This window comes from Grampus griseus (assembly GCF_964374135.1).
Source record: "Grampus griseus genome assembly, chromosome: 1".
NCBI classification, from domain to species: Eukaryota; Metazoa; Chordata; class Mammalia; order Artiodactyla; family Delphinidae; genus Grampus; species Grampus griseus.
This window is the reverse complement of record NC_139017.1, coordinates 94,876,550-94,889,130: the sequence shown is the minus strand read 5'-3', so window position 1 is coordinate 94,889,130 and position 12,581 is coordinate 94,876,550.

Sequence of the window (12,581 nt, the reverse complement as noted above, 5' to 3'; positions counted from 1 at the left end):
ACACCCTCTCTGGCATTTGTCGTTTGTAGATTTTTTGATGATGGCCATTCTGACTGTTGTGAGGTGATATCTCATTGTAGTTTTGATTTGCATTTCTCTAATAATTAGTGATATTGAGCATCTTTTCATGTGTTTCGTGGCCATCTGTATGTCTTCTTTGGAGAAATGTCTATTTAGGTCTTCTGCCCATTTTTTGATTGGGTTGTTTGGTTTTTTGATATTGAGCTGCATGAGCTATTTATATAATTTGGAGGTTAATCATTTGTCAGTTGCTTCATCTGCAAATATTTTCTCCCATTCTGAGGGTTGTCTTTTTGTCTTGTTTCTGGTAGGAGATTTTCCTCTATGTTTTCTTCTAGGAGTTTTATGGTTTCAGGTCTTATATTTACATCTTGAATCCATTTTGAATTGATTTTTTGGGTATGTTATAAGAATGCAATTTCATTTTTTTGCGTGTGGATATCCAGTTTTCCCAACACAATTTATTAAAGAGACTATCCTTTCCCCATTGTGTATTCTTAGTGCTTTTGTCATATATTAGTTGACTGTATATGTGTGGGTTTATTTCTGGGCTCTCTTCTGTTCCATTGATCTATGACTCTGTTTTATTCCAGTACCATATTGTTTTGCTTACTATAGCTTTGTAATATAGTTTAAAATCAAGAGGAGTGATGCCTCTTCCTTCTCAAGTTTGTTTTGGCTATTCAGGGTTTTTTTGTTCCATATGAGTTTTAGGATTTTTTTTTAAATTTTTGTGAAAAATGCCACTGGTATTTTGATAGGGATCACCTAAATTTCCAGATCACTTTGGGTAGTATGGACATTTTAACAATATTAATCCTTCCAATCCATGAATATGGAATGTCTTTCCATTTCTTTGTGTCTTCTTCAATTTGTTTCATCAATGTCATATAGTTTTCAGTGTACAGGTATTTTTCAATAGCAAAAACCAAATAAGCTGATTTAAAAATGGGCAAATGATATGAATAGACATTTTTCCAAGGATTTTCCAAACAGATATATGGAAAGGTGAGCAACATCACTAATTATCAGAGAAATGCAAATCAAACCCACAATGAGATATCACCTCACAATTGTTAAGATGGCTATTCTCAAAAAGACAAGAGGGGCTTCCCTGGTGGCACAGTGGTTAAGCATCGACCTGCCAATGCAGGGGACATGGGTTCGAGCCCTGGTCCAGGAAGATCTCATATGCCACGGAGCAACTAAGCCCGTGCACCACAACTACTGAGCCTGCATGCCACAACTACTGAAGCACGTGTCTGAAGCCCATGCTCCACAACAAGAGAAGCCACTGACATGAGAAGTCCGTGCACTGCAGTGAAGAATAGCCCCCACTTGCCGCAACTAGAGAAAGCCTGAATGTAGCAACAAAGACCCAATGCAGCCAAAAAAAAAAAAAAAAAAACCGACAAGAGAGAGGAGTCAAGATGGTGGAATAGGAGGATGCGGAATTCATTGCTCCTCACAAGTACGTCAAGAATTCATCTACAAATGGAACAATTCCCACAGAGCACCTGTTGAACATTAGTGGAAGACTTCAGACATCTAAAAGTATGAAAGAAAGAAGAAAAAAAGAAAAGTGGAATAAAAAAAAGGGACCAGCAATCCTAGTGGGAAGCTGATGGTGAAGGGAGGTCCCCACACTCAAAAAAACTCCCTCACCCTGTGGAAATCAGCAGGGACAGAAAAGGACCTCCAGGGGATCAAAGGAGAATGCAGCAGATGGTCTGTGGAAGGCAGGACAAAGTAAGAATTGCACGCATGCTCTACACCGCACCTCTGCGTGTTCCAGCCTGAATTGTGAGTTGCCTGTTGTGAAAGGGGTCTGAGTGTTGGAAAGTGAGGTTTGTAACGCCGACCCAGGGAGGAGATAGTTGTTGGCTGTGAAAAGACAGCCTGAAAGGACAGGAGTAAGGAGCTCCACCACTGGGAAAGTCTGCGGAAAAAACCTGAGATACCATAAAAGCAAGGTGTCATTGTTGAGTGGTGCACAAGGGGTGGAGCCGCCATTATAACTCCCTTCCCTTTCCCTTCCCAAGGCTTCCTTGGCCTCCGGCACTGGGAGGAACTCCCATTTGAATGGATCCACTCCCCCCTCAGGCCTGGGTCTCCTCTACCCATGAGGGCTCTGGGTGCCTGGGTGCCAACTATTCCAAAGCCTCCTTGGGAATCAGCCCTGGGCACCCCTGCCTGGGACAAGAGTCCGCTGATGCTGGCGGGGACTGAGTGCTGAAGCATGGGGTTGGGAGAATGGGGCTGGGGAGAGGAAAGCTTTTGGGAGCATGGATATAGTAGAGGGGATGGGAATGAGGGGGTGCATGGCCAGGAATGCCCCTAGAGAGAGTGTAGTCTGCCTGAAAAGTGAGGTGCCATTGTTGAGAGGTGTGCAGGGTGAAGGGCTGCCACCAGTCCCATACGCCAGCTCCACTGGGAGGGACACCCACCAGAACAAGTGTGCCACAGTCTGTTCCAACTGCTTGTTGGTCCTGCTGCCGCAGGCAACTTGCAAACACTATATTCATGGTCTCAGTACCCCTACCCCGACATGAGTGAGTAAGTGTGCCTCAAGCAACTGCTGGTTTTGCCCCCTCTCACCGGGGCAAGGAACAGATGCCTGAGGGCAGTGCACACACAAAGGTGGAGTCAAAACCAAACCTGAGCTCCAGGAGCGGGGTGACTAAGGAAGTGGAACAGAAATCTTTCTGTGCAGCTGCACAAGCTGTGGATTACCCAGCCCAAGATTGGCTGGGTAAATCTTGCATCTGTGGAATACCTGAATAGACAATGAGTGTTTCAACAATTGAGACTTGTCTAGCCTTCACAGCACTGGACTCAGAGGACAAGTACACTTGGGGATCAGGCCAGGTCAGAGTCTGAGCTGGCTCCACAGTGCCCACCGCAGGTTCAGAGACCTAACTAGAGGTATTGGAAGGGGAGGTGAGGATTGGCTCTGGCTCACTGTGGGAGCAAGGATACTGACAGAGGAGGCACCAGGAAAATATTCTTATTACTATTATTTTTTGTTTGTTTTGTTTTACTCAGTTGTTGGTGTTGTTGCTTTTATTATTTTTTATCTTTCATTTTTAATTTATTTACTTTTTTAATATATATAATTTTTTATTTTTCTATTTTTACTTTACTTTTTTGTTGCTTTGCAGTGTTTTCTCTTATCTTTGTTCTTTTTAAAATTTTTTTTCATTTTTTTCATTCTTTTAACGTGTATATTTTATGTTTTCTTCCGTTTTTATTGTTTGTTTGCTTTTTGTTTTATTTGTCATTCTTGGTTTTTGTTAGTTTAGTCCTTATTGACTGTTCTCATATTAGAATTCTTCTGTTTGTTTGCCTGTCCCCTTGGGTTTTTTGTGTGTTTGTTTTTCCTTTTTTCTGTATGTGTGAGTGTGTGTGTAAGTGTGTGATGTGTGGTTGTTGCTGTTGTTTTTTGCTGTTGTTTTTGCTATTTCTCTTGAGTTTTGTTTGTTTTCTTTTCTTTTTTGTCTTTTCTTTTCTTTCTTTTTTCTTGGGTTGCACTGTGCAGCTTGTTGGTTCTTGGTTCCCCAGCCAGGGGTTGGGCCTGGGTGTTCAGGGTGGGAGCGTAGAGTCCAGGATGCTGGACTGCCAGAGAATTCCTGGGTCTGGGGAAAAGTAATCAGTATGCATGCTCCCAGAAGTATCCATATCAACACAAAGACCCAGCCCCACACAACTGCGTGCAGGCTCCAGTGCTAGACACCTCACACCAAAGAACCAGCAAGAGAGGACCACTGCCCCACCCATCAGCAGACAGCCTGCCTTAAGTCGTATTAAGCCCACAGAAACCCCAAAACACACCACCTGATGAGGACCTGCCCTACAGAAGGAAAAGACTCAACCCCACGCACCAGAGTGCAGGCACGATGTCCACTCACCAGGAAGCCTACACAAGCCCTTGGACCAAACTCACTCACCAGGGGGCAAACAACAGAAGCAAGAGGAACTATGACACTGAAGCCTGCAGAAAGAAGACCATAAACACAGTAGGTTAGACAAAATGAGATGACAGAGAAATATGTTGCAGATGAAGGATTGTGGTAAAATCTCACAAGATCAAATAAATGAAGAGGAAATAGGCAAACTATCTGAAAAAGAATTCAGAGTAACGATAGTAAAGATGATCCAGAATCTCAGAAATAGAATGGAGGCACAGATTGAGAAGATTCAAGAAATGTTTAACAAGGACCTAGAAGAACTAAAGAATAAACAATCAGTGATGAACAACACAATAACTGAAATGAAATATACACTAGAAGTAAACAACAGCAGAATAACTGAGGCAGAAGAATGAAAAAGTGAGCTGGAAGATAGAATGGTGGAAATAACTGCTGAGGAACAAAATAAAGACGAAAGAATAAAAAGAATTGAGGAGAGTCTCAGAGACCTCTGGGACAACATTAAACACACCAACATTTGAATTATAGGGGTCCCTGAAGAAGAAGAGAAAGGGAAAGGGCTTGAGAAATTATTTGAAGAGATTATAGTCAAAAACTTTCCTAACATGGGAAAGGAAATAGTCAATCCAGGAAACACAGAGAGTTCCATACAGGATAAACTCAAGGAGAAACACGCTGAGACACATATTAATCAAACTAACAAAAATAAAATACAAAGAAAAAAAATTAAAAGCAGAAAGGGAAAAATAACACACAAGGGAATCCCCATAAGGTTATCAGCTGATTTTTCAGCAGAAACTCTGCTGGCCAGAAGGGAGTGGCAGGATATATTTAAAGTGATGAAAGGGAAAAACCTACAACCAAGATTACTCTACCCAGTGAGGATCTCATTGAGATTCGAGGGAGAAATCAAAAACTTTACAGATAAGCAAAAGCTAAGAGAATTCATCATCACCAAACCAGCCTTACAACAAATGTTAAAGGAACTTCTCTAAGTGGGAGACACAAGAAAAGAAAAGGACCTACAAGAACAAACCCAAAACAATTAAGAAAATGGTAATAGGAACATACATATCTATAATTACCTTAAATGTAAATGCAATAAATGCTCCAACCAAACGACACAGACTAGATGAATCGATACAAAAACAAGACACATATGTATGCTGTCTATAAGAGACCCACTTCAGACCTAGGGACACATACAGACTGAAAGTGAAGGGATGGAAAAAGATATTCCATAGAAAGGTGAATCAAAAGAAAGCTGGAGGGGCAATACACATATCAGGCAAACACACTTTAAAATAGAGACTATTACAAGAGACAAGTAAGGACACTGCATAAAGAACAAGGAATCAGTCAAAGAAGAAGATAAAACAATTGTAAATATCTATACACCCAACACAGGAGCACCTCAATACCTGAGGTAAATGCTAATAGCCATAAAAGGGGAAATAAAGTCACCCACAATAATAGTGGGAGATTTTAACACCTCACTTACACCAATCAACGGATCATCCAAACAGAAAATTAATAAGGACACACAAGCTTTAAATGACACAATAGACCAGATAGATTTAATTGATATTTACAGGACTTTCCATCCAAAAACAGCAGATTACACTTTCTTCCCAAGTGCGCACAGAACATTCTCCAGGATAGATGACCTCTTGGGTCACAAATCAAGGCTCAGTAAATTTAAGAAAATTGAAATCATATCAAGCTTCTTTTCAGACCACAGTGCTATGAGATTAGAAATCAATTACAGGGAAAACAATGTAAAAAACACAAACACATGGAGGCTAAACAATACGTTATTAAATAACCAAGAGATCACTGAAGAAATCAAAGAGGAAATCAAAAAATACCTAGAGACAAATGACAGTGAAAACATAACGATCCAAAATCTATGGGATGCAGCAAAAGCAGTTCTAAGAGGGAAGTTTATAGCTATACAAGCCTACCTCAAGAAACAAGAAAAATCTCAAATAACCAATCTAACCTTACACCTAAAGGAACTAGAGAAAGAAGAACAAACAAAACCCAAAGTTAGCAGAAGGAAAGAAATCATAAAGATCAGAGCAGAAATAAATGAAATAGAAACAAAGAAAACAATAGCACAGATCAATAAAACTAAAAGCTTGTTCTTAGACAAGATAAACAAAATTGATAAACCATTAGCCAGACTCATCAAGAAAAAGAGGGAGAAGACTCAAATCAATAAAATTAGAAATGAAAAAGGAGAAGTTACAACAGACACTGCAGAAATACAGAGTATCCTAAGAGACTACTACAAGCAACTCTATGCTAATAAAATGGACAGCCTGGAAGAAATGGACAAATTCTTAGAAAGGTTTACCCTTCCAAGACTGAACCAGGAAGAAAGAGAAAATATGAACAGACCAATCACAAGTAATGAAAATGAAACTGTGATTAAAAATCTTCCAAGAAACAAAAGTCCAGGACCAGGTGGCTTCACAGGTGAATTCTATCATTTAGAGAAGAGCTAATACCCATCCTTCTCAAACTCTTCCAAAAAATTGCAGAGGAAGGAAAACTCCCAAACTCATTCTATGAGGCCACTATCACCCTGATATGAAAACCAGACAAAGATACTACAAAAAGGAAAATTAGAGACCTATATCACTCATGAATATAGATGCGAAAATCCTCAACAAAATACTATCAAACAGAATCCAATGACACATTAAAAGGATCATACACCATGATCAAGTGGGATTTACCCCAGGGATGCAAGGATTCTTCAATATATGCAAATCAATCAATGTGATACACCATATTGACAAATTGAAGATTAAAACCATATGATCATCTCAATAGATGCAGAAAAAGCTTTTGACAAAATTCAGCATACATTTGTGATAAAAACTCTCCAGAAAGTGGGCATAGAGGGAACCTACCTCAACATAATGAAGGCCATATATGACAAACCCACAGCAAACATCATTCTCAATGGTGAAAAACTGAAAACATTTCCTCTGAGATCAGGATCAAGGCAAGGATGTCCACTCTCACCACTATTATTCAACATAGTTTTGGAAGTCCTAGCCACGGCAATCAGAGAAGAAAAAGAAATAAAAGGAATATACATTGGAAAAGAAGAAGTAAAACTGTCACTAGTTGCAGAAGATATGATACTATACATAGAGAATCCTAAAGATGCCACCAGAAAACTACTAGAGGTAATCAATGAATTTGGTAAAGTTGCAGGATACAAAATGAATGCACAGAAATCTCTGGCATTCCTATACACTAATGATGAAAAATCTGAAAGAGAAATTAAGGAGACACTCCCATTTACCACTGCAACAAAAAGAATAAACTACCTAGGAATAAACCTACCTAAGTAGATAAAAAACCTATATGCAGAAAACTATAAGACACTGATGAAAGAAATTAAAGATGATACCAACAGATGGAGAGATATACCATGTTCTTGGATTGGAAGAATCAATACTGTGAAAATAACTTTACTACCGAAAGCAATCTACACATTAAATGCAATACCTGTCAAATTACCAATGGCATTTTTTACAGAACTAGAACAAAAAATCTTAAAATTTGTATGGGTACACAAAAGACCCCGAATAGCCAAAGCAGTCTTGAGGGAAAAAATGGAGCTGGAGGCATCAGACACCCTGACTTCAGACTATACTACAAAGCTGCAGTCATCAAGACAATATGGTACTGGCACAAAAACAGACATATAGATCAATGATAAAGGATAGAAATCCCAGAAATAAACCCACGCACATATGGTCACCTAATTTATGACAAAGGATGCAAGAACATACAATGGAGAAAAGACAGCCTCTTCAATAAGTGGTGCTGGCAAAACTGGACAGCTACATGTAAAAGAATGAAATTAGAACACTACCTAACAATGTAAACAAATATAAACTCAAAATGGATTAAAGACCTAAATGTAAGACCGACACTATAAAACTGTTAGAGGAAAACATAGGAAGAACACTATTTGACATAAGCCACAGCAAGGTCTTTTTTGACCCACCTCCTACAGTAATGAAGATAAAAACAAAAATAAGCAAATGGGATCTAATGAAACTTCAAAGCTTTTGCACAGCAAAAGAAACCATAAACAAGACAAAAAGACAGCTCTCCGAATGTGAGGAAATATTTGCAAATGAAGCAATGGACAAAGGATTAATCTCCAAATATACAAACAGCTCATGGAGCTCAATATTGAAAAAACAAACAACCCAATTAATAAATAGGTGGAAGGCGGAAATAGACATTTCTTCAAAGAAGACATACAGATGCCCAACAAACACATGAAAATATGCTCAACATCACTAATTATCATGGAAATACAAATCAAAAGTACAATGAGGTGTCACCTCACACAGGTCAGAATGGCCATCATCAAAAAATCTACAAACAACAAATGCTGACGAGGGTGTGGAGCAAAGGGAACCTTCTTGCACTGTTGGTGGGAATGTAACTTGATATAGCCATTATGGAGAACAGTTGGAGGTTCCTTAAAAAACTAAAAATAGAACTACCATATGACCCAACAATCCCACTACTGGGCATATACCCAGAGAAAACCATAATTCAACAAGACACATGCACCCCAACATTCATAGCAGCACTATTTACAATAATCAGGACATGGAAGCAACCTAAATGTGCATTAACAGAGGAATGGATAAAGAAGGTGTGGTACATATATACAATGAAATATTACTCAGCCATAAAAAGGAATGAAATTGGGTCATTTGAAGAGACATGGATGGCACTCTCTATGACACTAGAGGGTGTCATACAGAGTGAAGTAAGTCAGAAAGAGGAAAACAAATATTGTATATTAACGCATATATGTGGAATCTAGAAAAATGTTATAGATGATCTTATTTGCAAAACAGAAATAGAGACACAGACGTAGAGGAGAAATGTATGGATACCAAGGAGGAAAGGGGTGGGGTGGGATGAATTGGGAGATTGAGATTGACATATATACACTATTGATACTATGTATAAAATAGACAGCTGAGGGGAACATACTGTATAGCACTGGGAACTCTACTTAATGCACTGTGGTGTCCTAAATGGGAGGGAAATCCAAAAGATAGGGGATATATGTTTATGTATGGCTGATTCATTTAGCTCTGCAGTAGAAGCTAACACAACACTCTAAAGCATCTATACTCCAATAAAAATTAATTTAAAAAAAACACAAGTGATACTTGTAGGTGAAGGTATGGAAAAAAAGCAACCTTTGTAAACTGTTGATGAGAATGTAAATTGGATCAGCCACTGTGGAAAACATCATGGAGATTTGAAAAATAAATAAAAATAGAATTAGCATATGATCTAGCAATCCCACTATTGGGTATACAGCCAAAGGAATTGAAATCAGGATTTCAAAGAGATATTGGACCCCTGTGCTTATAACATTATAACATTATTTATAATAGCCACAATATGGAAACAACCTACAACTTAAGTATCTGTTCACAAATGAATAAGAAAATGTGGCATATATACACGATGGAATATTATTCAGCCATAAAAGGAAGGAAATCTTGTCATTTGTGACCACATGGATAAACCTGGAAGACATTATGTTTAGTAAAATAAGTCAGACAGAGAAAGACAAATACTGTATTATCTCATTATCTGTAGAATCTACAAAAGTCAAACTCATAGAACCAGGGTAGAATAGTGGTTACCAGGGACTGGAGGGTTGGTAAAATAAGGAAATATTGGTCAAAGGGTACAAACTTTCAGTTATAAGAGGAACAAATTCTAATGTACAACATAGTGACCAGTTAATAATACTGTATTTTGTACTTGAAACTTGCTAATAGACTAGATCTTGTGTTCTCACCATACCAAAATAAACAAATAAATAAAAATGGTACTATGTGAGGTGATAAGTGTGTTAATTTACTTGATTTTGGTAATTATGGATACATATATCAAACTATCCCATTGTATACCTTAAATATATACAACTTTTGTCAATTATACTCAAGAAAGCTGAAAAAAATTTTTTTTGAATTAAAAAATATGATTCTCCTCCTCCCCATAAAAAAAAAAGAGAGAATTAGTATTGTGGATCAGTAATGATTCAGGGAAATGGAAAAGTTTATAATTATAAGGAGAAAATGTAAAAATGTTAGTAGTTGTGGTTATAGAAACACCTAAAACAATTTAATTGAAGTGTGATATTAATTTATCTAGTAGAGTTGAATACAGTTTATGATGAAAAAGCTATCCTTTTCATCTGTTCTTTGATTAGAATCATATTATCACAGTGGGTATTGCGGGGAGATGTTCATCAATTTTTCCCACTCTTGCACACACTATCAAGGTAAGTGAAAGTTCACTCATACCTTTTACTGCCTGCTCCCCCACCCCAAGTAATCTCTTAGCATTGATTGGAAATAGCTTTATCCATTTAGACTGACCTCTAATTTTTAATGACAAGCATTAAAAATCCAATTAGAAATTTAATTAAAATGTGACTTTGCTAACCTGTGTTAGATGGCTTTCTAAGCTCCAGGAATAATATTAGAGTCTTTAGCTCATCAAAGACAATAAATCTGCTCATGAGACTTTAAAAATTTTTTAAACAAGCACTATATAACTACTATCTTAGTTTTGATTCCCATCCCTCAACATTTCCTGTTATATTGATACTTCTGCAATAGCTTCCTGTCTAATTATTCTGCCTCCATTCTCTCTACCCCAAATTCATCTTCCATACAGCCATCGGAGTGATTTTTCAATAACACACATTTGATCATATTATTCTCCAACCCTTGCCTTTAATATCCTTCAGTGGCTCCCTGCCACCCTCAGGATGAGTCTGAACCCTTTGTCACAGCATACAGGGTCTTTCATAGTCTAGATTCTGCCTATTTCCTCAACCTTACACCTTTTCATTTTGCATTGGATGTTCACAATGGATACAGTCATATCTACAACCTGAAGTTCCTAAAATGGACTATTATTTTCCCACACCTCTTTGCCTTTGCATCTGCTGTTCCCTTCCTCTAGAACACTATTCCAGGGTAAGTTTCTCATCCTTTGTACCTCAGCTGTGCATTGCCTGCTGTTTACTTTTTGCACAGACCCTACTATGCTATGTGTGCATCAAACCCTACTTCCTCGTCCCTCTAGAATCAGGTAGACTGCTTTTCCAGACTCCCTCACAGTTAGATATGGCCTTGTGAGTTCTGACAAAAGGAACTCACAAGTTCCTAAAGCCTAAAGCCTCTGGATAATTTTCTATGCTCTCCTTAGTTTTTCATCTTCTGGTCAGATGCAAAGGATCCAGTGGAGGATTCCAAGGTCCTAGGGGATAGCAGAGCCCCTAGATTGAGGGTGACTGCTCACCCATTGGGCCATCTGACTAGGAACGCCTGTGAGGACTTCCATCTGAGCAAGGAATAACCCTTTACTGTGTTAAGTTCCTGAACTTCAGGGGTTGTATATCATAGCAGTTATTTCCCAATGACGACTACACCTCCCTTGGTGCCAACTTTCTTCCAAAGTCCCTACTGCTCTGAAAAATTATGTGTGAATAAAGCACCCCTTTCTTCCAGCCCAGTCTAGGATTGGTTTATTGATGTAAATGAGAAAGAGAAAGTCTCTTCCCTCATAAAGTTCATATTCAGGTGGAGAAGACAGGCAATAAATACTTAATAAAAATTTGAAGTGTAATTTCAGGCAGTGATAGCACTGTGAAGCAAGATAAAGCTGGGTAAGAGGATGGAGAGTGAAGGGTGTGGGGTCTCTTGTTTTTTCATAATGCAGTCAGGGAAGCCCTTTCTGGGATGTTATATTGAGCGCTGAGCTGAATGAAGTGAGGGATAAGTCACATGAAGTTTAGGGAACTGGAAAGGGAAATAGAAAGAGTTAAGGACCCGATGTAGACAATAGTATGGCTATTTATATCCGGGATATCAATAGCATAAGGAAGAGGAAGAAGGCCAGTGTGGCTGGAGAGGAAGAAGAGAGAGGGAGAGAAACAAGAGGGAGTTCAAGGAGGGAGGAAGAGCCTCAGGTCACAGAGAGCCTTTAAAGGCCTGAGATTCTCCTCTCAAGGAAATAAGGAGTCATTGGAGGGTTGTGAGCCGTTGAACGACACTTTAAAATGATCACTCTGGCTAATGCGTTGAGAATAGACCATGTCTTGGATTTCTGTGGACAGACTCCCACCCGCTCCCATGCCGTGGGCCACCATAAGTTTTATCTCCAGTCCTTCCTCAGCAATGAAACCAAAGGCACATGCCTAGCATGTCTCGTATGCTTCATTTCTCTCCCATCTTATTTCTTTCCTCCTCTCATTTCCCTAATTTTCCTGCCATTTCACCAATCATATGCAAAGGGTTTTAAAAAATACTTTATTGAGCATTTTTAGATATTATGTAGAAGGCAGGTTTTACAGTTTCTGGTCAACTCTACTGCCAGAAATCCTGATTGCTTCTACTTTTCAGTGAAATAAGAAGCAACATCTCTACTCAAAGATATGGAGAACAGACTTGTGGTTTCCAAGGGGGAGAGGACGTCAGGGAGGGAAGGATTGGGAGTTTGCGATTAGCAGATGCAAACTATTATATACAGGATGGATAAACAACA